Genomic DNA, 24,664 nt, shown 5'->3' on the forward strand with positions numbered 1-24,664 from the left:
AATAATGAATACAATGATATAGAATAAAGTGAAATGATTAAAGTAAAATACAATTTGAAAATTTTACAAAAAAGTAAAACCTATAGTAGAAAAAAATAAAGAAAAATATTTTTAATAAAAAGTGAAAATAAAAATAAAATTTTCTTTTTCTGTATTCAAGAAAAATAAAAGAAAAAGAAAAGAAAATTGAATAGATGGACCAGTGAACAGACTGAAATACAATTGAAATCACATCGTTTTCCCCTAGAAGTCAAACTGTGAAGAACTTTATAGTCCAGAAGCTAAGCAGTGAGGTGTTCCTGAAGAGCAAGGTTGGCCCAGTTGGGTGGGGCTTAGTGTAACAGCTCCATTCTCCACTAGATGGCGCTGCTTAGCTTACTGGGGCGGATTGTTGTGGCGCCTTGTATGTGTGTATGGGCACGGGTAGGAGGGGTGAAAATGGTGTCAACCAGCCACCCAGTGTCTAGTAATAGGAACTCTGTTCTCCCTAATCAGCAATCACACACCCGTCCTTTGTCTCCAGCTTCTGTCCACTCCCTGCTTTTACACTGTCTGTGACCAGGCTCTCAGGTTGCCAGGCAGCACCTCCCTCCTGAATTTTATCTCAGATGAGGCTGTGTTTCCCAACCCCTCACTTCTGAGAGACTGCAGTTTTGACCCGTTCTGACTCTCTGCAGAAGGGTCTCACCGAGCAATGACTGGGTGCCAGCCACATCCAGGAATGTTTGCAGGACCATGCTGCTGCCGATGCCCAGAGACAGTGGCTGGGTGCCAACCTGCCCCAGAAAAAGTTCACACGATCATGTAGCAGAAGCGTTTCAGGAATTATGGAAAATCACAATACACAACTGCCACCAGGCTTCACCCTTAACAACCTTGTTCCAGCACCAATGAATGTGGTTGTTCTCTGAGGTCTTCTGGGACCTCTGGGGTCTGCTGGCATGGCCACATGGACTCTACCAAATGTCTTCCCAGCAGGGGAACCGCTTCTTCCCATGTGGCCTGAGGACCCCCTAGACCTCACCCTGCTCCTGGGGATTTGCCTTTCCCGCAAGAGCACCACCAGGTATGGAGCTGTGGGATTTCAGACTCTGCTCTCGCTCTGTTTATAGAGTCTTAATGGAATTAAACCATTTCTTTTCTCCTTTCTCCCCCCCCTTTTTTTTCAGCCCCAGCAGTTGTTTCCAGTTTTGGACTTTCTCTCCAGGTGCTTTTCCCCTACTCTCCCCCCATCTCCATCCTCTCTCCACAAGCAAAAACAGCTCTCTGCTCTTCATGACTTCTGTCTCCCCCAGTTCACCTCTCTGTGCCACGTACCTGCTGAGTTCTGTGGTTCAGGTTGTGCAGATTGTTGTGTGAATCCTCAAATCAGTTTTCTAGGTGTGCAGGATAGTTTAGTGTTTATCTGGCTGTATTTCATGGATGCGAGATGCAAAAAAACTTCCATGCTGTTCCACCATCTTGGCTTCTCCTCCAAATGTGTTGATAATATTTTATATCTGAAGTCAAATAGATGGTAGGTACTTATCTGTTTGCTATATCATTCTTTATACTTCTCTATGTGTCTGGAATATTCCATAATATATGTTTTTAAAAGGTATCTGTTACTCTGCTGGACTGAAGAGATAAACTGTGTAAGGACTGTGACATCTTGGGCTCAAGAGATAGATATAAGAAATGTGGAGAGATTTCTTTTATGTTTTTTAAATTTATCTTTCATACAAAACAAAAAACAAAGCTTTAAAACAAAACCAAACAAAAGTAATGTAGCAAGAAAGTAATGGTGGGGCCATCTGTAAACATTGGCATTGGAATAGACTGATTTTAAATGGCAGATTTGAAGTTATCTCTGCCCTAGCTTCAGAGGCAGCATCTCCCATTGTCACCCAACAGCTCTGCTCTGGGGTCGGTGGTATACAAGATCTCAAAATTTTTTCCTCCCATAGCTTATGTGTGTCCTTCTTTGAATTACCAGCCATTACACAGGCTCTGTGTGTGTGTGTGTGTGTGTGTGTGTGTGTGTGTGTGTGTGTTTGTGTGTGTATTGGAAGGCAGGAACGGGTTCAGAGGAGCACAGAGGCTCCCAAGTATATAAGTGGATGAATGTTTGATTGCTATTCTTCATTCCTGGTCTGGGAGACAGATCATTTTAGCATTTTCTTGCCTATAATACCTTGGCTCCATGTCCTTGTGAACATGCAAGGGACATGTGGACATGGACAGAAAAAGGAGAAAAATACAGTGAAGATTTGGCACTCTGCCAAAAAGGGAAGAAGTGGGCAAGAGTACAGATCCATATTAAGTAAGACTGCCCTCATTCTGAGGGGCACTGCTACAGTCTAGGGTACACCCTGCCTAAGGACACTCTCAAGGGTAAGAGGTCTAGAGGCAGAGTGGCAGATCGATCTCAGCAATAGCAGGAGTGCAGAAGGCATCAGTGTGCAATACATAGGCACAGCCATGAGGGTTTCCTGTGTGGTCAATGTGGAAGTCAGAAGGCGGATGTGAAATGTGTTCATATGAGTGCAGCCTCTCCCAGGGTACTGGGGCCAGGGTGACAGAAATAAGATCATGTCCCAGAAAGGACACCTGATGGCACTGTTGGAGGATCCCAGGTAGCCATGTGCATTGGAATAACTTTTGTCTATTTCTCCCACCACATGTCCAACCAACATACTGAGCTGAATTTATTGTCACAGTGGAAGGAAAATCCTTCCTAGACATGTAAATGTAAAGAGACCTTTACCAAAATTATTATGAGATGAAGATTAATGTTTTTCATACCTTTCTGTACTGACTCTGTGAATGAGTAAATTAAGAGGTATTAAAATGGCATGATAAATGAAACTAAAATTAGGGAAGAGCTAATTTATGCATCTATTTTTCCTAAACAATTAAGTCTAAACATGTTATTTATGCTCAGTCATGAATATAATGTGGCTTTCAATTTCTCCATGATTGAAGGATGATTGTTTCCACAGGCTTATTTAATGTTGGTCTGACATCATTTAGTATCATATAATAAACTGAATTGAAATTTCATTTACAGAAATTAATGGGGTCATGATCCAACACAATATTTTATAGCCAAGATGCATATTTATTGAGAAAAGTAAGATTCTCACAGTGCAAACCACAATAGGACTGAATCTTTCTTGTTGTGTCTTCAAGAAATCAAATTTTTCAATCATTGATGTTAGGACCCTTCTAGGAAAGCATTGTACATAGCATAAAGTTGTACAAAAAAATGAGATTTTTTCCCCCAAGCTTGTTGTTGAAAAAGTAAAACTAGATCATTTTCAGTATCAAGATTTGGCTGTAAACAAGTCACACCCCAGAAACTAAGACAAATTGGATGAAAGTGGAAGAAGATGCCCGTATTCAAGGGCGTCTCATGGGGATGGACAGTCTTAGGGCTGTGTAAGCCATCTGTAGAATTCCATCAGGCAAAAGAAGATACACACTTACCTGGGATAAGGGCAAAAATGAAATGGATTATATGCCAATCAGAAGAGATGAGGCAAAGATGTGGGTGGCAGAAGCTGCTAGGTTGAGTGGTTAAGTCAGGTATCTTGGATGCAAATTCACAGACACTACGTTGTGGGGGATGTTCCTTTTATGTGTGGCCTAGCACCTTGATGGAACAGGAACTGATCTGAAAACTGGTCTTGGGAACTTGTCCTGAGGAGCTGCTAGTCCTGAGAAGTTGGTCTTAGGTTCCCAGAGGTGGGTTATGGTACACAGCTGTAACAGATGGATAGCAGATCAGGGCACTAACATCTCTTCCAACCTCCTCCTGGTGTGCCTTCCTCTGCCACAGAAGCTGAGAAGCTAAAAACTGTGTCCCACACTTCCCTGAACTAGGACGGTCAGATGCACTCATTTGAGACCTGAATTTAGAACTGAGTTCTTCAGGGAGGAAGGTGGTGGCACATGAGCATTCATACTGCTGATGTGGCTCTAATTGGCATATATAGCTGGTGGCAGCTTTTTGATCCCCAGTTAGAACCAGAATGCTATATGATCCTGGGGCCAGCATGGGGTACAGTGGCTTCCTGATCCACCAGCTTTCAAATCATAGCACGGATAGCAGTTCTTTCAGTCAGTTTTGTTCTAAAAGTCATTCATAGAGACCTAGCCTAGAACCTGCTTTTCTAACCCTTCCAAAAACCTGGAAGCAACTAATTTCCTCTATTAAATTCTTTTCTATTTATGTGCAATGAGACCCTTACTGAGATCACAGCCCTTTCATTTGACTAATTATTTTGGCTAATCTTTCTGGTACCTGGAAGCCCAAACCAATACTTCCTAGAACAGAAATGTATGTTGAGATATTAATAGGTTACTTTTTCCTGTTCCATACTCCACCATCTTTGCTTTAGGCTTTAGCCTTTTTCTCAAACAACATTCAGAGGAAGCAAACATATATACAATGTAGAGTCATTTTCTTGACTTTTGGATTCCTTTTTTTTAATGTTTATTTATTTATTTTGAGAGAGAGGGAAAGAGTATGAGTTGGGGTGGGAAAGAGAGAGAGAGGGAGAGAGAGAATCCCAAGCAGGCTCTGTGCTGTCAGAGTGTGAGATCTTGATCTGAGCCAAAATTAAGAGTTGGATGCTTAATGGACTGAGACACCCAGATGCCCCTTGACTTTTGGATTCTTAAACAGACTTGCAAATATTTGATTATGAGCATAGTCTTTTTTTAAAAAAAATTTAAATTTATTTATTTAGAGAGAGAGAGACAGAGAGTGTGAGTAGAGGAGGGGCAGAGAGAGAGAAAATCCCAAGCAGACTCAGCACTGTCAGCATAGAGCCTGCTGTGAGGCTCAAACTCATGAACCATAAGATCATGACCTGAGCCAAAATCAAGAGTTGAACACTTAACCCACTAAGCCATCTAGGCGCCCAAGAACATAGTCTTAAAAGTCAATGCACTATTGATTTAGAAGAACTGGGTACATGAGAGAGAAAGAGTATTTATTTTGAATTCTTAAAAAAAAATGGCTCAAAAGAAAACATGCCTAGAGAACCAAAGGTAAAGAGTATATACCATAAAATATAGAGTTTGGAAAAAAAACTCTGTAATACAATTTGATGTTTTGATGTAATAAAAATTTTCTTTTCCAGATGAGGTGAGAGTTCTATCAGTCAACAGCAAGGGAAAGCTAGAGGGGATTTCATGAGAACCTGGTTGCTCTCAGGGTCACTAAGAATGGACTCAGGCCCTTGTGTCAAGTTTCAGGTGCTGCACATGTGATGGGAATCTGAGATGTATATTGAGGACTAATATGACAGCAGAGCATGTGTCCTTGGGATTCACTTGTCAGGGTATAGCCCAGGAGATGCAAGCCTCACCCCATATTGCTCCTAAATGGCAAATTGCTTCTAAACGGTGTCCCATGGAGGGGCTGGGGTAGATGTGCCTTGGACAGCTCACACAATCAGCACTTCCCAGCAAAGGGGATTTACCATGAAGGAAAGGAAGCTTAGGTTCAGGCACCTCCCATTCACAAATCCTTGGACATGTTCAACAATGTGTTCGCAAGTAAGATATCTTAACTGCAGTCAGTTAAGACCACTGTCTCTCTTCTCCACCTGCCCCTCCATCATAATTCCCTTAGAGGGGATGGCCATAGACTGGCATCTGTAAAAAGAAAGCTGTGTTGAGAGTACATTCCAGATAATTATGTCTGGATATACTTATATGGCTAGTAGGCACTGCCTTGTACAGCCATTCTGGTGCAGCAATAGTTTCCAAGAATACTCCTATTACCTTAAACTGTACCATCTCATCTGGCACCATGATAGGAAGATGCAGTGCCTAAGAAAATGTGTAATACGAATATGCCCTCTGGTGCCCAGAACTACTGGAAACATGCAGATAGTGGAGAAGAAAACACATCTGAAATGTATGGGACCAGAAATTAATCTGTAGGAAATTCTTCCAAACAATAGTTGTGTAAAAATGTAAAGTGAGGATTTAGTTCTCCTTACCATCTCGTCAAAAAGGAAGGTCCCTCCTATTGGGAACAAACTCAACTTGTTTGTTTCTAAATGAGAATCATACAAAATATAATTTATCAGAATATATTTGTTGGTAAGGCACAAACTTATAATAAAGCTACCAACAGAGAGTGTGTCTATGTGTGAAGCCACATGTTTTACCAACCATACAAGAGGAAAGACTGAATTATCCTATTATTCTATTCAAAGAAACAATATTCTAAATTATGGTCATAAAAGAGACAATTGAGAAATATGCCAAAAAATAAGACAAAAGTATTACTGAGCTGACAGTAATAATTAAAAGTATTTTTCTAGATTTTGTGATGGCTATGATACGCTGGCTTTTTAAATGTGTAACTTGTGGTCTCCCATTCTAGTCACTTTTGTTTCTAATTTTGTATGTTTTTTTTTTTCTTAAAAGAGGCCCCGCAAATTACACAAAGTGCAGGCTCCATAAAACCAGGATACATCTTTAATTTCCAGCCTAGCGTTCCTGAGTCCCCAAAGGTCTGCAGAAATTCTGAGACAGCTATGTTCCAAAGGGGTCTGTGCTCAGACTGAGGAAGATGCAACATGCATGGTACCTATCGCCTGAGGGCAAGGTAGGAACATGTGTAGAAATGAGCATGGACTAGCAAAGGGAGAAGATGCTTTCAAAGCAGAGTTTCTCTTCCCACAGTGACTGCAGGTAGTTCAGCCTCCCTACCCCCAACCTTGTCCCAAAGAGGAGGACAAAAATAAAAGGGGGGATAAAAATCTCAAATTGCCTTAAAACTAGAAGTATCTGAGCTACCTTGAATTGGCAAGATTAAGTTTTCAACCATTAGTGGAAATACAGTCTTGACAGCTAACTTAAGTTCAGTTACAGGAAAACAATAAAAAGTATGTATTTGAATTCTGGAATCAGTGACTTGAAAAACTCATCCAGCTCCATGAATATTTTGGCTTCTTTCCACAAGCACCAAGACAAGCTGCAGGGGTAAACACTGCACAGTCGGGCTCTCTTTAGTGAGATACACTGAGAACTGGTGGGTTGGCATGATTTGAATAAAGGAAGGGAGTTGGAGACAGCCAGGTATTGGGCCAGATACCCCAAATTGGCCCAGGAGCCTGCCCTCCTTATTGCAGGATGAGGGCCAGAGTACAGAACTAGTTGTAGATTCCCCATTCATTCATTCATTCATTCAACAAATATTTACTGGAAGCTTCCTACTGAGTGTAGTGCTGACAATATAGCAGTGACATAACAAAGTCCCTACTCTTGTGAAGTCCCTCAGAGAGAAACAATACCCAAGTAAATTAAAGCCTCATGTATTAGGTGGTATGCAGAAAAATAAGGCAGAGAGAGTGGAGGGAGCACAAGATGACAGGGAGAGGGTGCTACTTCACACAGGGGGATTAGGAAAGTCATTCCAGAGAAGGTGAAAAATGTGGAGCTATCTAAAGGAATGAAAAAAGTCACCCCTGGGGTTATGGTGGGAAAACTTCCCAAATAGGTAGAACAAGTGCAAATACCCAAGATAGGAATCTGGTTGGCTGTCTGACAAAGGGGAAGGAAACCAGGGAGGCTGCAGCAGAGGGAGGAAAGGAATTCATAGATGTGGCCAGAGGCTGGGGGTGGGGGGGTACCTGGGCGAAGACTTTGAACTTTACTCTTAGTGAGATGAGAAGCCACCAGTGGGTTTGGGGCAGAGAAATGATTTTGTCAGACTTTGTTTTAAAATTAATCCCTCCAGCTGTTATGTGGAAAATTGATTGAGAAGAAGGGGTAGAAGCCAGGAGAACTATCAGGAGATTACTGCAATAATCTAAAAGATAGTGGTGGCTTGAGCTGCCACATAGAGGTAGTGAGAAGTGTGTCTCATTCTGGGTATGTCATGAAGGAAGAACCAACTTGATTTACCAATGGACTGGATATATGTAGGAGAGACAGAGCAGAGTTAAGTACCACTCCAAGATTTTTATACTAAGCAATTCTTAAAATGGAATTGCCATTTACCAAGGTAGGGAAAACTTGAGGAGGGGGAGACTTGGGGAAAGGAAATCAAGAGTTCAGTTGGAGAAAGATGGTCAAAAGTACAAGCATACAAGATAAATAAGTTACTAGGGTTGTAATATACAACATGGTGACTTTAATCAACACTGCTGAATGTGCATATAAAAGTTAAGAGAGAGTAAATCCTAAGAGTTGCCATCACAAGGAAAAAAAGTCACATTTTTTTTCTTCTCTCTCTCCCTTTCTTTTTATATCTACAGTTGTCTCTTGAACAACATGGGTTTGACCAGCATGAGTCCACTTACATGTAGATTTTTTTTGATAAATACAGTACAGTATTATAAGCATGTTTTCCTTGTGATTTTCTCAATAACACTTTCTTCTCTCTTGCTTACTTTATTGTAAGTATATCATATATAACACATATAATATACAAAATATGTGTTAGTTGTTTATGTTAACGGTGAGGCTGTCAGTCAACAGTAGGCTATTAGTAGTTAAGTTTTGGGGGAGTCAAAAGTCATAGAAGGATTTTCAACTGCACAAGAGGCCAGCACCCTTAATAAAACTGGTAAAAAATGTTCAGTTTTGAACATATTTTGAGTTATCTATTAGATATCAAAGTGAAGAAGTCAAGAACGTAATTGGGCATAAGAGGTATGAGTATAAGGGAGAGAGGTAAAAATTTGAGAATCACTGATATACAAATGGCATTTAAGCCATGGGTCTGAACGAGATCACCTTGGGAGTGAGGATAAGTAGGAAACAGAGAGAGAGCGAGAGAGAGCAAGAGAGAGCTAAAGCCTGGGACACTTGGATATTCAGAGATTGGGGAGATGACAGGGGCACTTCTACCACCTCCCCACTGGTTGTCTCAGAGCTTACCTTCTGTCTAGTGGGGCTACTTCATACATGAATGCCCAGGCTAAGTAATGTCAGGAAAACCAATACCTGGAAGTGACAAGGAAATAGGAAACCATAAAGAATTAACTTTCAATAAAAAGCAAGGAGTTTTCTGGCCGCCTTTTGAACTGAAAGTAACAGTCACCTGACTCTAGATTTATACCAAGTGGATTTCAAGACAGCAGGTATCTTTGAAGGTAAGATCTGGATCCAGATCCTGATCCTTCCACATGTTAACTTGGACCAAATGGATATTTATTGGAGATGAGTGTCAGTACTGATGGGCCTATTAATCAAGGGACTATTCCCAAACAATTCAGCAAGGCAAGGCATGTTGTGTATCAAGTCTACATCAATAAAATTTTAAATCCTGATGAATCGTAATATTTAAGTATAAATTATAATAATTACCTAAGAAGTAGTAGAAACTTGAATTACATGAGTAATAATTATAGAACAAATGTTTAAAGTTTGAGAACCATATCCCAAAAGTACTGAGCCCAGATAATTGTATTCTTTTATCCTTTCAACCTTTTCAAGGAACAGGCAATTCCCATGCTATATATAAAATATCCTGGAACATATACTAAGATGAAAGCTACTTAATTCATTATATTAAGATAGGATAACTTCTGCTGGTAAAACTTGAGAAATATAAAACACACACACCACACACAAAAGAAAATACATAAACTACATCCCCCATGTTGATACATTTTTAAATCTCAATAAAAGAGTGACCTGGTATCACTACTTTAGTGATACTGGACCAAAGTCTTCAGTTACCACCTTGGTCCCTGGCACCCTAGACCCATGGGCTACCATGGGTGAGCCCATTTGTTACAAGCTTCTATACAAATGGGGCTGTGCCTCCCAGAAGTCTTTGGGCCAACCAATACCACCCCCCATTTGTGCTGAGTCATTTTCTATTAGCTGCTAACTATGGAGAGTTGAGTACCATGGTGGGGGGGGGGGAGGGGCGGTGGCGCATAAAGGGTGGAAAAGGGTGGAAAGGACAAGAGTGTTCAAGCTCCCTCAAAATCCATATCCATGTGTTACAAACTCTGATTCTGAGACCAGAGACAGACAGTGGGGGTGGTACAGAGAGTCTGCTTACCTATCTTCAGGATATATCTGTATAATGAAACAAAGTCCTTGTTTTTGCTTTGTTTTCAAAACTAATTTAGGGGGCACTTGGGTGACTCACTTAAGTGTCCAACTCTTGATTTCAGCTTAGATCATGATCTCACATTCATGAGATTAAGCCCCACATTGGGCTCTGTCCTGACAGCATGGAGCCTGCTTGGGATTCTCTCTCTCCTTCTTTCTCTCTGCCCCTTCCCTGCTCACTCTGTCTCTCTCTCATAATAAAAAATAAACATTAAAAAAAACTAACTAGTGTAATATGCCTCATAGTTTGTCAAAATTCAAAATTTGAATTTTCTGGTGTTGTGTATTTCTCTAAATTTCTTTCTTGGGTCTTATAATGCAAAGTTTGAAAGAACCACAGAGAAACTGCTGTTCATTGCCACTTTGAACTGGAAGTCGAGGCCACTGGATTCTTTAACTGAACTGATTCACCAATACTCATCAGAGTCCCTCATTTCTTGGGACTCAGTGCTGACATCAGAGGATACCCTCTAGTTTACCAGTCTTTCTCTCTAATCTTGTCCGGAACCTGACATTGCACATTCCTTCTTATTTCTGACTCGGTCATGTTTCCTGAGCTCAGCTTATTGAATCAGTATTTTCATTCCCTTCCTAGCTGTGTATTACTAATTCTCCAAAGGGTATGGCTAATAACACAGTTAGAGCTGGAAATGTGTCCTCAAGCAAGAATGTCACAAAGGATCCTTTTGTATCAACTGCAAAATAAATATGTTTCCAGCCTGTGAAAGGAAAAACATGTCAAAGTTTTCCGTTATTTCCTAGAGAGACCAGAACCCCTGAGGGAAATGAGTCCAGTTCAAGCAGACATTTTTCATTAGGTAAAAATAATTAGCTGAAGTGCATCTTGTTTCTAAAAGCAAGATTTGGAAAAGATGCCAAGGGCCTTAATAACACTCTGGATATAATCCAGAAGAAAGGAGAAGGACTCTTATCTTGGGGGTCCTGATTTCCCCAGCCTTTGGGGTGTGATCAGGCTGGCAAATATACAAATAAAAGTGAATATTAGTTCCCAGATTAGTTTTGAGCAGGAACAGATCACAGAGCAGTGCAAGTAAGGAAACCAGCAAAGAATTTGCATCTCCCCTAAGCCTAAGGCATTTGCATTTCTGGTTAAAGGCCTGCTGTGCCCACTGTGGATGGAAGAGGAAAGCCACCTTCCTCAGCCTCCTGGCAACCTTCTTTTTTGCTCTGCAACTGGGAAGACCACTCAGCAGATAATCAATAGCAGCTGGCAGTCCTCACGGGGGACTGCATTTCGCAGCACTGATCCATGCAGCGCTCCCGCTAACAATGGGAGGCATCTGTCCTGGACAGCCCCAGTCCAGCATGGCTGTGCTGTCCTGTCCTGCCACTCCTGCCCTGGGAAGCTGCTGCTCACAGACAGCACATGCTTGTGTTCATGCACTGCCTTCTCCCTGGCCCTCACCACTCTTTAGTTTTTATTTCTCTTGATTTCTAGAGAAAACTCTTTGCTGTTCACATTCTGTTGTCAGATGCTTTTGTACTGAGGCAGCACAGAAAAGCCACGCAGACGGAACAGCCATACCATTGCAGGGATCCATGAACATTACCTGACGACAATGTGCAATCTTTCTACTGTCCTGTGTTCTGTCTCAGCTGCCTTCTTTTTCCAGGTCTGTTTCTTTTTTTTTTTTAATTTTTTAATGTTTATTTAGTTTTGAGAGAGAGACAGAGTGTGAGTGGGGGAGGAGCAGAGAGAGAGGGAGACACAGAATCTGAAGCAGGCTCCAGGCTCTGAGCTGTCAGCACAGAGCCCGATGCAGGGCTCAAACTCGTGAACCGTGAGATCATGACCTGAGCTGAAGTCAGAGGCTTACCAACTGAGCCACCCAAGCGCCCCAGATCTCTCTGTTTCTAAGATGTCGGGTTCAACAGGTCAAGTAGTTACTCCTCGTATGAGGTCCCAGTATGTAGACAGGGAATGCCATGCAGTATGGGGTAAAGTATGCAAATTTTGGAAGCATCAGATTTGGACTTCAGACCTTGCCATGCTGCCTGCTGACTGAACTTGGTAAAATTACTGAACCTCTCTGCACCTCAGTTCCCTATTGTGAACTGGGACACAAATCCTTACAATGCAGAGCCACTGTATTAGAGATAATGCATGCAAAGTGTCTACATAAACACCTGGCACTTAGTAGGTACTTAAGAAATAATTGCTATTATCATCACTAGCTGACTTATGTTTGTTTCTTGGTGAGGATTAATTGAGGTGTGAAAGTGCTTTGAATAAATGGCTAAATAAATTCTAAAATATTGTCCTACTTTTTACGTACAGAAATGTCACATGTGTTTTAGCAGCTTTTATTCTTTCACGGCATTCTGTGTGTAAGTTTTCTAAACATAATGGCAGATTTATTTAAATAATACATGTTGTGTGTTTCAGGGGTCATTTTGATCATGCTGTTGTTAGTTATAGAATTCAAGTTGATATTATATGGTACTTTTTTGGTTGCAAGTGAAGAAAACTAAACTCCTATGTTTTATATATTATATAGAGAATTATATTAAATAGATATATAACTATGGATATCCAAATGCATAGAATATATATAAAGAAAGAGGTAGCATATATATAAAGAAAGAGCTCACAAAACCTTTGGAAAAGGTATGAAAACTAAGAACTGGGGCCTAAGGATCTGACATTGGATAGTCAGCACCACTAGTATTGTCACTGTCCAGTTCTTATCTCTTCTCCAAGTGGCAGTGACCTTGGTCAGCAAACCACCATCAGCAGGGAAAGCTTATTTCTCCTCATGTTTGCTTGGGTCATGTGACCACACCAGAACAAATTACATCACAGGGCAATGGAGGCTTATGAGTGGCCAGGCCTGGTCTCACTGGTCCCTATCTAAGCCAGCAGAGCAGAAGCTCTTAATACAAAAAGGGGAAAGGAAAGTTTGCTGGGCTAAGTCTATTTCCCTTGTAATTTGTACCATAATCTCTTACATTCTAACCACCACAGTCTATTACATTCTACTTTATGGTTACCCCAGGATTACACTAACCTTTATTCCCATCCTTCCTATTCCAGAATTCCCAGTGTAACACAATTGTCCCATGTGAAATCACATATGCATTCACCATCACTTCCTGAAAGGAAGATCACCACAAATCATATCCAGTTATCCACTCTATTCACCCAGGACCCCTGGGTGATGGGTATAGTCTGGTTGTGGCTTCTTTTAGTCTGTCAATTTATGGCTAATTGATTAATTTAAGCATCCCCAACATACTGAAGAATCAGTAATAGAGGAAAAGCAGGAAAACCACAACAGGAGCGCCCATCTATAAAGGGGGAAGGTGAAAATGCATGAGACTTGCCATCCTGGCCCATAGCATGTTCTCTGTTTCTGTGCTTTGTTGGCCAGTGTGGCTTCCTCCATCTGCTCCTGGTGAGATTTCCTGTATCTGTTTGACCTCCAGGACTGTGGTTAAACAGCATGTAGGGATGACTCCTCTTCAGGGAGCTGCTTCAGTGGTCCCCTTCCTATTGATTTGCAAGCCTGGGAACTGTTTTAGGAGTTCAGTATCACAGGCTTTTTTTATAAGCTGGATTTTCTTTGTTAGTTTAACTTCCTTAAAATCCTAATAGGCTGCCAGTCTGTTCAATACCTGGGGAAATTTATAACTAGTAACTTAAGCAAAAATTTTAAAATTATGATTCTTAACTCTGGGCCATACCCCATTACCTTACCATTTCCATCTCTTTGCAACAGGCCTGGGGGCTCTGCCCACTGGACCACACTTCAGCCTGCACTGGCATGGCACAGCCCAATGCAATAGGCCTGTAGGGAGGCAGAGTCATCTCCTCCCTATCCCAGGGTATAACTCAGTGGGGATTGTTTAAGAGTGGGAAAATGATCACTTCTGATGGGCATAAGCACACAGCAGGACATGTTTAGGAGAGTGGGGTTAAGTTCTCCCTTTTCTGTAGATCAGCCAGATTTCAGTCTTACATCAAGTATGAGAAAGAAAAGGTATAGAGGAGCCCTGTGTGGTGAGAGAAGCGCCAGGGAGCACATTCTCCCCATTTGTGAGGACGATCCTGTGCTCTGCTTCATGTTCACCTTGTTTCCATCATCACTCTGCTTTTTTTACTCACTCTGAGAATTCAACTCATCTTCAGAGGTCCTGGATTACTGGTGACAGGAGAAAAGTCAGCTGTATTTGGCTCTCTTTCTGCTTCTATCTCATGGTTCAACTTGGACAAGGGTTTGTTTCTTGCAAGATCTTCCTGAAGGCCAAAGTGATATTTAATCATTCACTGTAGGACCCAAACTGAAAGAGCTATAGCCTTAAGCCTCTTTGTAGTCCCTTCACTACTCTTCTCCTTTCCCTGGTGCCTTCGTTCCTCCCTGGGAAATCCTAGAGGACACCACAGCCAACAACTAAAGGGTCAGCATGGGGCCCAGCAGCACCTCAGGACCCAGCTCCACACCTGGCATCCGTTCTGGTTGGAGGGCCCAGGGCTGTACCAGTTGTTAGCCATATTTTGAATATCATTCTTGCTGACAGCCACAAGAAGTAACCGATATCCTTGAATAATCTGACATTTTCTGCCAACTCCCTGAAGTTTCATGTGAGGCATATGATTTCAATCCCAATAAAAAGTTAACAGTTTTAACTATTGTTTTTTTTCTGTAGTGCATTAAATGGATCTGAGTCAGGATAGAATGAACCACAGAGCATGCTTCCTTCCATACCATGAGAAAACCAAATTTTATATTTAAGATCATATTTTAAGTTCTGTTATTTGAATACCTCACTTCAGGTTTGAAATTTTGTGTTAATTAGTATTTTTAAGTGTAAGTAACACAAACCAACTCTGTCCAACTTAGGCATAAAACAGTATTTATTGGAGAGATAATGATAGTTCTCAGGGAATGAAAGAATAAGAAAATGACTCTAAGTTTTAGTAACATACAGAAAATCTGTATGCAAAAGAATGTTTACCTTCAAAGTACTCACTTCGAAAAACTTCATATGTATTCCAACCATACCATAACTGCTCAGACTTTATTTTTGGACTAACTTTGAATTGCCTTCAGAATCCACATCTCGTTCTTTTGAATATCTGAATTATGTCCAATTTTTGCCCCTTGAAAGTAGATTTGATTTTCAAAATCATTTGAAATCACAGCTAGTGAATGAGGTGACTTATCAAGGTGAGTAATACTGGTTTGGGTGATGATTTCTTTCTTTCTTTTTTTTCTTTTTAAGTTTCTTTTGTGACAGACTGATAAGTAGTGGCCAATTTTCACTCCTTAATATTACCTAAGGTTCTTCCTCCCTCTGTCTAGGGAATTGCTAGGCAGTAATTAGCTAATAATTGGCTGACAATTGCCAGCCAATTGTTACCAGCCCCAAAGAGAGAATGTGTGCCAAGGAGAAAGTAAATCTCAGATTCCAGGCTCAAATAGGTGCAGCAAACTGACCCAAGGGATTCAGAGAAGGAAGCCATTAAGGGAAATAACTGAGGACTGTAATTCTGCCTGAGAGACCAATTTAGCCAGAAGATAGGGAAGCTGTGGAGAAAATCATGGACTCCTAGCAGTGTGTTATTTTGAGAGAGTATGGTTATGGCCTAAACGCCTTTGGAGTAATGTAGACCTGAGTTCAAATCCTGACTTCTCTGTATGACCTTGAGCAAGTTACATAACCCTGTTGGGTGCCAGGTGCCCAAGCCACAAGGTAGGGATTTTCACATCTACCTTGTGGGTTGTTGTGAGAACTACATGCGATTCCTTATTTTATTTTATTTTATTTTATTTTATTTTATTTTATTTTTATTATTACTTTTAATGTTTAGTTTTATTTTTGAGAGAGAGAGAGACAGAGTGCCAGAGGGGAAGAGGCAGAGAGAAAGGGAGACACAATCCGAAGCAGGCTCCGGGTTCCAAGCTGTCAGCACAGAGCCCGATGCGAGGCTTGAACTGTGAGATCATGACCTGAGCTGAAGGCTGAAGTCAGATGCTTAACCAACTGAACCACCCAAGCGCTCCCCTTTCTCCCCTGAATCCTTATTTTAAAAACCTAGTGCAATGCTTCATTGCATCATAAAGAAATAGTAATACTATTGTCTCACCGTCAGTGCCAGAAATTAGTATGTGTTAAGTTATTCTTAAATTCATCCCTGAGAAAAGAAGGATTGAGGAAATCCTACATTACATACCAATGTAGTAACATAAGGAATCTCCAGATAGGAAACCATTCAAAAATAAATTCAGGAAGTTTAGTATTCTGTGTGGTCCAAGGTCAGTAAAAATGTGTCAAAAAGTATGACAAGTGTGAGGAGATAAGAAAAGAAATTGCTTCCTGGGTAAACACCTCGGAGTCCCTTCCTTTGCTTTTCCTTTCCCAGGCTTCCCGCAGCTTCATCTGATTTCTCTGCTGGCTGCTGTCTTCTCTCTGCCAGCCTCTGGGGTAGCCGGGTCCACTCACAGGAGCCCAGCAGGGGGCATCTGGGTTCCCACAGAGTGTTAAATCTACATGATGTTAAGAGGATTGACCACAGTGTTCAACCTCTGACCCCTGGAGCTTCTGGTTTGTCAATGAACGCTCAGAAGGGTGTCTTTTCTTTTTTAATTCTGTTTCCTATAGCAACTAATTTGCAAATGTTTACTCCTTCTGAGTCTTCAAATAATTTGCTTTACTTGAATTTTTCCTTAGAGCCTTTGTTAGTTTTATTGTATTATTATTTTTTAGTTAACTAATACTTCAGAAAGGAGCTATCCAGGCCTGATATTTAGCCACAGAATTTTAGGAGGTATCACTTAGGGGGTACCTAGCCCCTGGCTACTGCTACCTCCCCTCTTCCAACTTGGACTTAGAGGTATTTCTGACTGCTCCTGCCCAAAGCTCTTGGGCTTGGCCAGAAATCTCCTGACTGACCCTCTCATCTGTTCTCTGAAGGTAGGAGAGAGTCAGCTCTAATCTGCAGCTCTCCTGCTGATATATGTGGTACATGAGCCTTCACAGCTTCCCGGGCTTTCCCTAGGGTGATCACGGATCCCACAACACAGTGTGGCCCAGCTAGTTCCCACTCACATCTGTGCCTTTTCTCAAAGTTGGATTTGAACGGAAAGACATGCTGCTGTGTGGTGGATACAGGGGAGCGGCAAGCCGGACCACTCCGAAGGAGGTTCCCATCGTATGGTCGGCATTGGGCTCCTTGGGTATCTGTCCATAAGGGCGAGTTGTGGGGATGAGGTAGGGCAAGGTATATGCAGTCTGATCTTACATTTCTCGACCTAACACCCACTGATAAAGGCTGTCATTAGAAATTCCCCAGACTGTTTTTACTTACCTCCATATTCAGTGCTTTTGCTAAGTTTTTCCCTTGTTACCAATCTCCTTGGGTATTAAAATACAGTGGTGAGACAAGACAAAGAAAGCAGCATTAATCTACTATGTGATAATGCAAGACTTTAATTTAAAATTTATTTTTGGGGCACCTGGGTGGCTCAGTTGGTTAAGCGTCTGATTTTGGCTCAGGTCATGATCTTGCAGTTCGTGAGTTTGAGCCCTGAGTCGGGCTCTGTGCTGACAGGTCTGAACCTGGAGCCTGCTTTGGATTCTGTGTCTCCCTCTCTCTCTATGCCCTTCCCCTGTTTGTGCTCTCTCTCTCTCTCTCAAAAATAAATAAACATTAAAAAATTTTAAAAAATACTTATTTTCTTTGGTTGCTCTGGAGTGTCTCTATCACCATTTGTTATACATTTATATAAAGTTCAGCCAATCCATTTAATCTTTTAGACCTCTCTGTTCAAACACCTTTGAATTTACATCAAATTTGTTGTTAAAGTAAAGGTGCATGGTATATAATATATAATATAAAATAACATATTTTCCGTTATAAATATATAAATTATATACATTATATGATATAATAATATGTTATATGACATATGTGACACATGTCCAATAACTCATGTCCATTAGGCCCACCACTGCCTATCAGAGCTATTGAGAGCTATCTTGTTCCTCTGAAACCAGACATGTATTCGTCTATAGATGATAAAGAATTTTTTCCCTATGGGCATTCTTCTGCTTCCCCTGCTAACCTGAAAACATTTGCCTGGGTATTAAGGCATTGCATCACTATAGTTACAAAGAGCCTCTGGCTCTAACATGGCCCAGGCTTCAGATATCTGAATATTTCTTAGAGATACCTTTTGTTTGTATACTAAGACATGCTTGAAAACAGCAGCCATTCATTATGCGGGGAATGTTTTCTGTGGATAATTACAGAGTATAGGCAGATTGAAATGTTTATCAGCCAGGAGAATTTTATGATTGATTTATTATGATGCATTTTGGATAGATGGTTTTTAAAAACTTGTGTCCATGACCTCATGATAAAATGGTTCCAGGCCAGTTATTACAATTTTGCTCAATTCTGCTAGCATCCTTGTTCACCTAAAACCCACATAGTCCTTGAGTATGAGGTTGTTTTCTTCTGGAATAGCTCTCTTAGATTTTATTATGCACCAGGTTATTTATCTGCTAAGCAAAAACAAGCCAAGCATCCCAGGATCTGTTAAGTACCTTCACATTCGTCCATTCAAATCCACAGGCTTTCAGGCATTAACCCATCCCCACACAGTCTTCGTGAAATAGCTCATCAAATGCTTGGCAACAGGACGAAGCCATCTGGTGAAGAGTAAATTGTGATTATAACCCATCCAAATCTGCCTTCTCATCAACAGCAACACTATCATCTCCCTTACCCTTATAATCAGTCATGAAACCCTAGCAAAGAAAGATGAAAAAAAAGCAAATCTGACCACCCAGAGTTTTTGGTGTCTTTTTTTTTTTTTTTTTTTCAGTTGGTAGAACCCTATCACATTCATCTCTGAGTTAAAAACAAACTTATCTTATGGAAATTCCCTTGGTCACTGAAGACCAATTATCTCTCAGCATTTGCTTCCCCAGCTGCTTGGCACATGGGATATTCTGGGCCATCGTCATACCTCTCCCTCAGCAGGAAGCCCCTGAAATCTGACAACAAGGTGATTCAACAGGAGCTCCACGGAGCAAGCTCTTTTCAGTGCATTTGGTGGACTTCTAGGCATCCTCAGGCCCACAGCAAAGTGCAAGAGCCACAAAACCATTCTGAGGAGTGAGTGACATGCCATGACCAATTTCAGCAGACTTCCAATCAGATTGCTTAAGCTGCCATTCCTGCAAAAACACTGTTCCAATCACATGGCTAAGCAGTGGGCAGAGGAACAAGTGATCTTGGCTGTGTGATGAGATCTCCTGATGCCTGAGTCTCACCCCTGAAGCTGTTTCCCCATTTGGTTTTAGTGTGCAGTCGACATTGAGTGCTTCAAGTGTCATTAGCAGACCAACCACAGAAGCATCATATGGGAAGCTTGTTAGACATGCAGAATCTCAGCCCTACTTCAGACCACTGTCTCAGAACCTGCATTTTCATAAGATCTCCAGGGACTCCAGGATTTTGTATGCACATTGCTGTTTGGAATAGAGCACTCCTTCCCAGAACATGCTACCCATCAAAATCTCTGGGAGAGCCCAGACTAACATCAGAGTCTCCAAGGGTGGAGCCTAGAAACCTTGATTTATAATAAGCTTTCTAGGTGTTTTGTATTCTGCCAACCTGATACAAACCTGTGAACAGTAGTTCACATAGTTCAGTAGCTCACAAATGCCTTTGACAATAAGAATCACCTGGAAGAGGAGGCTTATTTTTTAAAGAAGATCTGAACCCACTTCCTGGACTATTTTATTTGGGGCTTGGGGTAGGACATGAGAATCTGTGTTCTCTCCCTACACACATACATGCACAACTAATCCTTGTAAAACCTGGGAAACATAAGTGTGGTCCCTAGCAATAGCTCTTAAATGTTAGTGTGCAGCAGAATTATCTGGAGACCCTACTGACAATATTGTTTCCTGCAACCTGTAAAAATAAATAAACACCACCCAAATGAAAACAGGCAAAGTCTATTTATTCAGAACTTGCCATAGCAAGGGAGTCAGCACCATCACTTGCATTTGGCAGAAACACAAAGGTGGGAAGTGGAATGTAAACGGTTATAGTGAAAAAGGGAAGGACTCTGGTATGCCTTGATTGGAGGTTGCTGGCATGGGGAAGCTGGAAGAACCAACGAAGTAGAACATCATATGTGATTAGTTAGGAGAACACATTTAGCTTTCTCTGGTTAGTGCTATGTTGGGAGCAGGGACAAAAATTAGGGAAGCTGGCAGTTAATTGATCAAATCATGGCTGTTTGGGGCTGATTGCTGTGGAGGCTGTGGTTTGGCTTCATGGACTGGCTGCTGCAGAGGCTGTGGGTCAGACTTCTATTTTTATATATAGTCTGGCCATGGTCAGTTTGTCAGTTTGAGTTTCTCAACATCCACACCAGAATTACTAAATAGAAACAATGGTGTAGGCCTGAGCAGTGATATTTTAATAAGCTCCCCAGGTTTTCAAATTTGTGAACCACCTATCTGGAGACATCCTGGCTTTTAGCTAACTGTCCTAACACATTTTCAAAGGTATCAGGTAGCTTTTACCCCAACTCTGACCCCCACACACCATTTGAAGCAGGAACTTCTCAGTCAGAAGACGCTTGTTGGCAGCTTCTCACCATTTATACACATAACTTTAGCTTCATTATTGGTGGTGGGCATGAGGCCTGAATTCTTGAGCCGTTGGGTGTGTTATTTGGGGATGGAATGGGGAGAGAAATTGGAAAAAAGATGTCAGGATGTCTTTCCATAGATCTCATCTGAAAATCAGATATAGAGTTCTCCACCAGAATCTCCTAGACAGCTTCCACAATCAAACGAAGCCTCCAGAGGAGCATGCATCCCAGAATTGTCCGTGTGGAAGGAAGTGTACTTTGAAAAAGCCACTTGATGATTCTGATATTCCTCTATACCCTTTCATTGAGAACCACCGATGCAGAGAATATAGTAATTCAGGGGTTGCAAACTTCAACGCCTACATGGGCCATGAGAGTAACATAAATTAGTAGGATGGCTAGATATTTTTAATTGTCTTATTTTGACACAGACCCAACTTGTTTGCTTATTAAACGTATGGATTTTTTCATTTGCATAAATAAATGTAGTCTGTCATTTATCTTTGGGGGGAAAATAGTTCTTAGCCTGCCTTTCATTTTTTTACTTTCAAGATATGATATTTTGCTATTACTCAGAAAAAGAGCTCAAGCATGATGCTAAATGGCAAATGAAACTCAGTATCAGGGAAAAAGTTGTGAATGATGGACAGACTGGGGGTGGACAGCTGCTACTCAGTTCTATGCAATTAGAGTTTATGGGAAATACAAACCATTGTCTTACCTGATTTTATCTTATTCTGATTTTTCAAAAAAGTCAGAACTGAAAGTGTTTATATGAAATCACTTGATCTTTAGATCTTGGCTCAATTTATTTTTAAGATTGTGAAGATCAAACAGATAAGTTTGATGGGCTGGATACAGACCCCAAGCCAAGTTTGCAAGCTTGGTATTACAGCATTCCATGTAAATATAATGTTAGCACAGGATCCAGTTCTTGCCAGGGATATCAAAATGTTCCCCAAACAAATACACACAAACAGTAGGACCACATCAACTCTATCTAACCCCCGTCTCCATCCATAGTTGATCATTTTCATAGTGTATCTCGACCTTGTTTAATATGTCACCAGAAAGCAAAGATGTCAGCCAGATCTACTCATGGCCTCCTTTTCAATGATGAACACAATCTCTCTTTCCTTTCCCTTTTGTCCTCTTTAATTCATAAATCCCAGTGGTTAGGCAGACTTTGTAGCAGAAATTATGGGACTGGAAAGTGACTAATCTCTTCTTGGCACTAGACGTAGTTAAGTTGTTGGTATCTTAATTTTAATTTAAAATAGATGCAGAATCAATAGTTTTTAATTCTTCACTGGGCTAAAGAAAAAAAAAGATTTTACATTTCCAAAAGTTTTCAGCTATATTTGGGATCACTGGACTCACATTTCGTTAAAGATTGGGGAACTGTTACTTTGGAGGATCAGAAAGTGGAGAAATTCTTAAATATTTTAACAAAATCTTTCTACAAGTGATATTGAACTTGCTAAATATTTCTAGTATTTTCAGAACCAATCAGAGTCAAGCAAAAGTGGGCTGTAACACTTGGAAGTGGGTGGCTTAATGAGAATAATATTTTTTGCTAGAGCATTTGATTAAAATTGATATTTTGGTTAAAATGGTTGACTCACTTAAGCAATACTTTGACAGGTAATATCTTTTTAAAAAATCACTGATGCAAATCTGAATAATGGCATTAATTAATTAAGATTCCCAACTAGTGAAATATAAATTGAAATTCCAACCTTCATGGGAAGTTTTGGAAAAGTGTTCCTCGCCAGGATCTTCTCATTTTTTTCTTATCTATTTCTGTAATGCAGGTATGTAAGTTGCATGGTGCAGCCCAAGGTTGGACCACGAACTCAGACCAGCAAAGCCAGAAGTCAGGTGAGCTACCATTCTGAAACTAAGTGATACATAACAAATGGCTGACTATGTGACAAAGGTAATAAGTTGTATTAGCTAAAATCTTTTTTTTAAGTTTATTTATTTATTTGGGGAGAGGTAGGCAGAGAGAGTAAGAGGAAGAGAGAGAGAGAGAGAAAGAGAGAGAGAGAGAGAGAGAGAAAGAGAGAGAGAATCCCAAGCAAACTGTGCTGTCAGCGCCAAGCCCGATGTGGGGCTCAAACTCACCAACTGTGAGATCATGACTTGAGCCAAAATCAAGAGTTGGATGCTTACCTGGATTGAGCCACCCAGGCACCCCTAGCTAAAGTCTTAACTGACTTAAAATGCTTCACCCAGGAGTTGTCTGGTTTGAAAAATTGCATGAAAGAAAGAAAGAAAGAAAGAAAGAAAGAAAGAAAGAAAGAAAGAAAGAAGGAAGGAAGGAAGGAAGGAAGGAAGGAAGGAAGAAGGAAGGAAAGAAAGAAAGAAAGAAAGAAAGAAAGAAAGAAAGAGAAAAGTGACATGTAGGAAATTCTTTATTCTAAAAATAAATAATTCTTTATTCTTAAAAACAGAGTATAAAATCTTTGTAAGTAGTAAATGAGTTTATTCTCATCTTCATTTTTAAACATGAATCAATATTTGTATATAGGAAATTAGTTTGCTTCCTCAGAGTTTAATTGGACATGGTTTCACATGATCACTCGAGCCAATAATCATGGAAGCTCATGCCTGTTCATTACTGAGGATTGAAAATGGGGAGCCAGTGAAGAAGAGGAGGTGGCAATTTTTAGAATTAAATGTTTATGAGCACTGATTTACCAAACAAAGACTTGAATTTAATATGTCTAAAAATGAAAAGACTATGTGTAAGAACTTTTAGAAACTGTGAGGGAAAAATGCTAATGGGACTATAGGGAAGAGACCAAATAGATTAGAATAGAAGGACACTTAAGGACAGTTAAGATGGACTGAAGCCCTTAAAGAACAATTGGAGCCCAGAAAAATCACCAAACATGGTGGTCCAATCAAAAAGAGAACCAGATATGATTAATCAACAAGCTGTAACCAACACAGAAAGCAAACAGAGAAAATTGCTGGAAGAGAGAGCATGCACTGGGGTGAACTTTGAGAGTATTCTATTTCATGAACTTCACATTTCAAAATCTGACGCAAATATGTTTTTCTTATTCAAAAGAAATCAGTTTTCTATCTGCTTAGCTTTGCCCAATAATCATCAAGTCACAAAGGCAGACTTCTGAAGAAATTTGCTGAAATCTGTAATTGGCTTTCCACTCTGTGGGGCTTTTTCAGGAGTTGTCACAGGCTTCCTTGGGAGTTGTAACTGAGAAAACAGGAGGTTATTTGATTATACAGTGGAATTATATATATATATAATATATATATATTATATATATATATGCACACACACATATACATATATATGTATATATATATACACACACACACAAAATACACATACAAAAATATATATACATATACATACATACATATATATGTATATATAATATACAGAGTACACAGAAAAGTATATATAGATAGATATAGATTGTGAAATAATATATGTAAATAATTATATATAATTATTAGTTACAAATTATAATTGTATACATTCATAAATTATATATTTATAATTTTATATAAATTTTATATATTTTATTATATATTAAATTTTATAATAAGCATATATTATAAATAAATATATATTTATTATATTTTATTTATTATATTATATATTATAATATATATTTATTATATTATTTATTTATATATATTTATTTATATATTACATTTATATTTATATTTTTATATTATGTAATATTTATATTTTATATATTATTTATATTATGTAATATATATTATATATTGTATATAACAATAAATTATATAGAATTTTATAATAAAATAAGTATATATTTTATACATTAAATTTTATATAATTTTAAATTTTATAAATTTTATATAAATTTATATAAATATAAATTTATATATTTATAATTGTAAATTATAAATAATATATGTAAATTATTATATATAATTATACA

The 24,664-nt window shown here is 39.7% G+C and overlaps 1 long non-coding RNA gene across 1 annotated transcript in view; it reads left to right on the forward strand.

Moving 5' to 3' along the window:
• LOC113603154 (uncharacterized) overlaps nt 1–22,679 on the forward strand; it is a 92,045-nt gene extending 69,366 nt beyond the window's left edge. The window contains exon 3 of the long non-coding RNA XR_003424694.2: nt 22,532–22,679. This is a non-coding gene — a long non-coding RNA (uncharacterized LOC113603154). The remainder of the gene's footprint in view (nt 1–22,531) is intronic.
• Nucleotides 22,680–24,664: the final 1,985 nt, after the last annotated feature.

This window comes from Acinonyx jubatus, chromosome A3, assembly GCF_027475565.1.
Source record: "Acinonyx jubatus isolate Ajub_Pintada_27869175 chromosome A3, VMU_Ajub_asm_v1.0, whole genome shotgun sequence".
NCBI lineage: Eukaryota > Metazoa > Chordata > Mammalia > Carnivora > Felidae > Acinonyx > Acinonyx jubatus.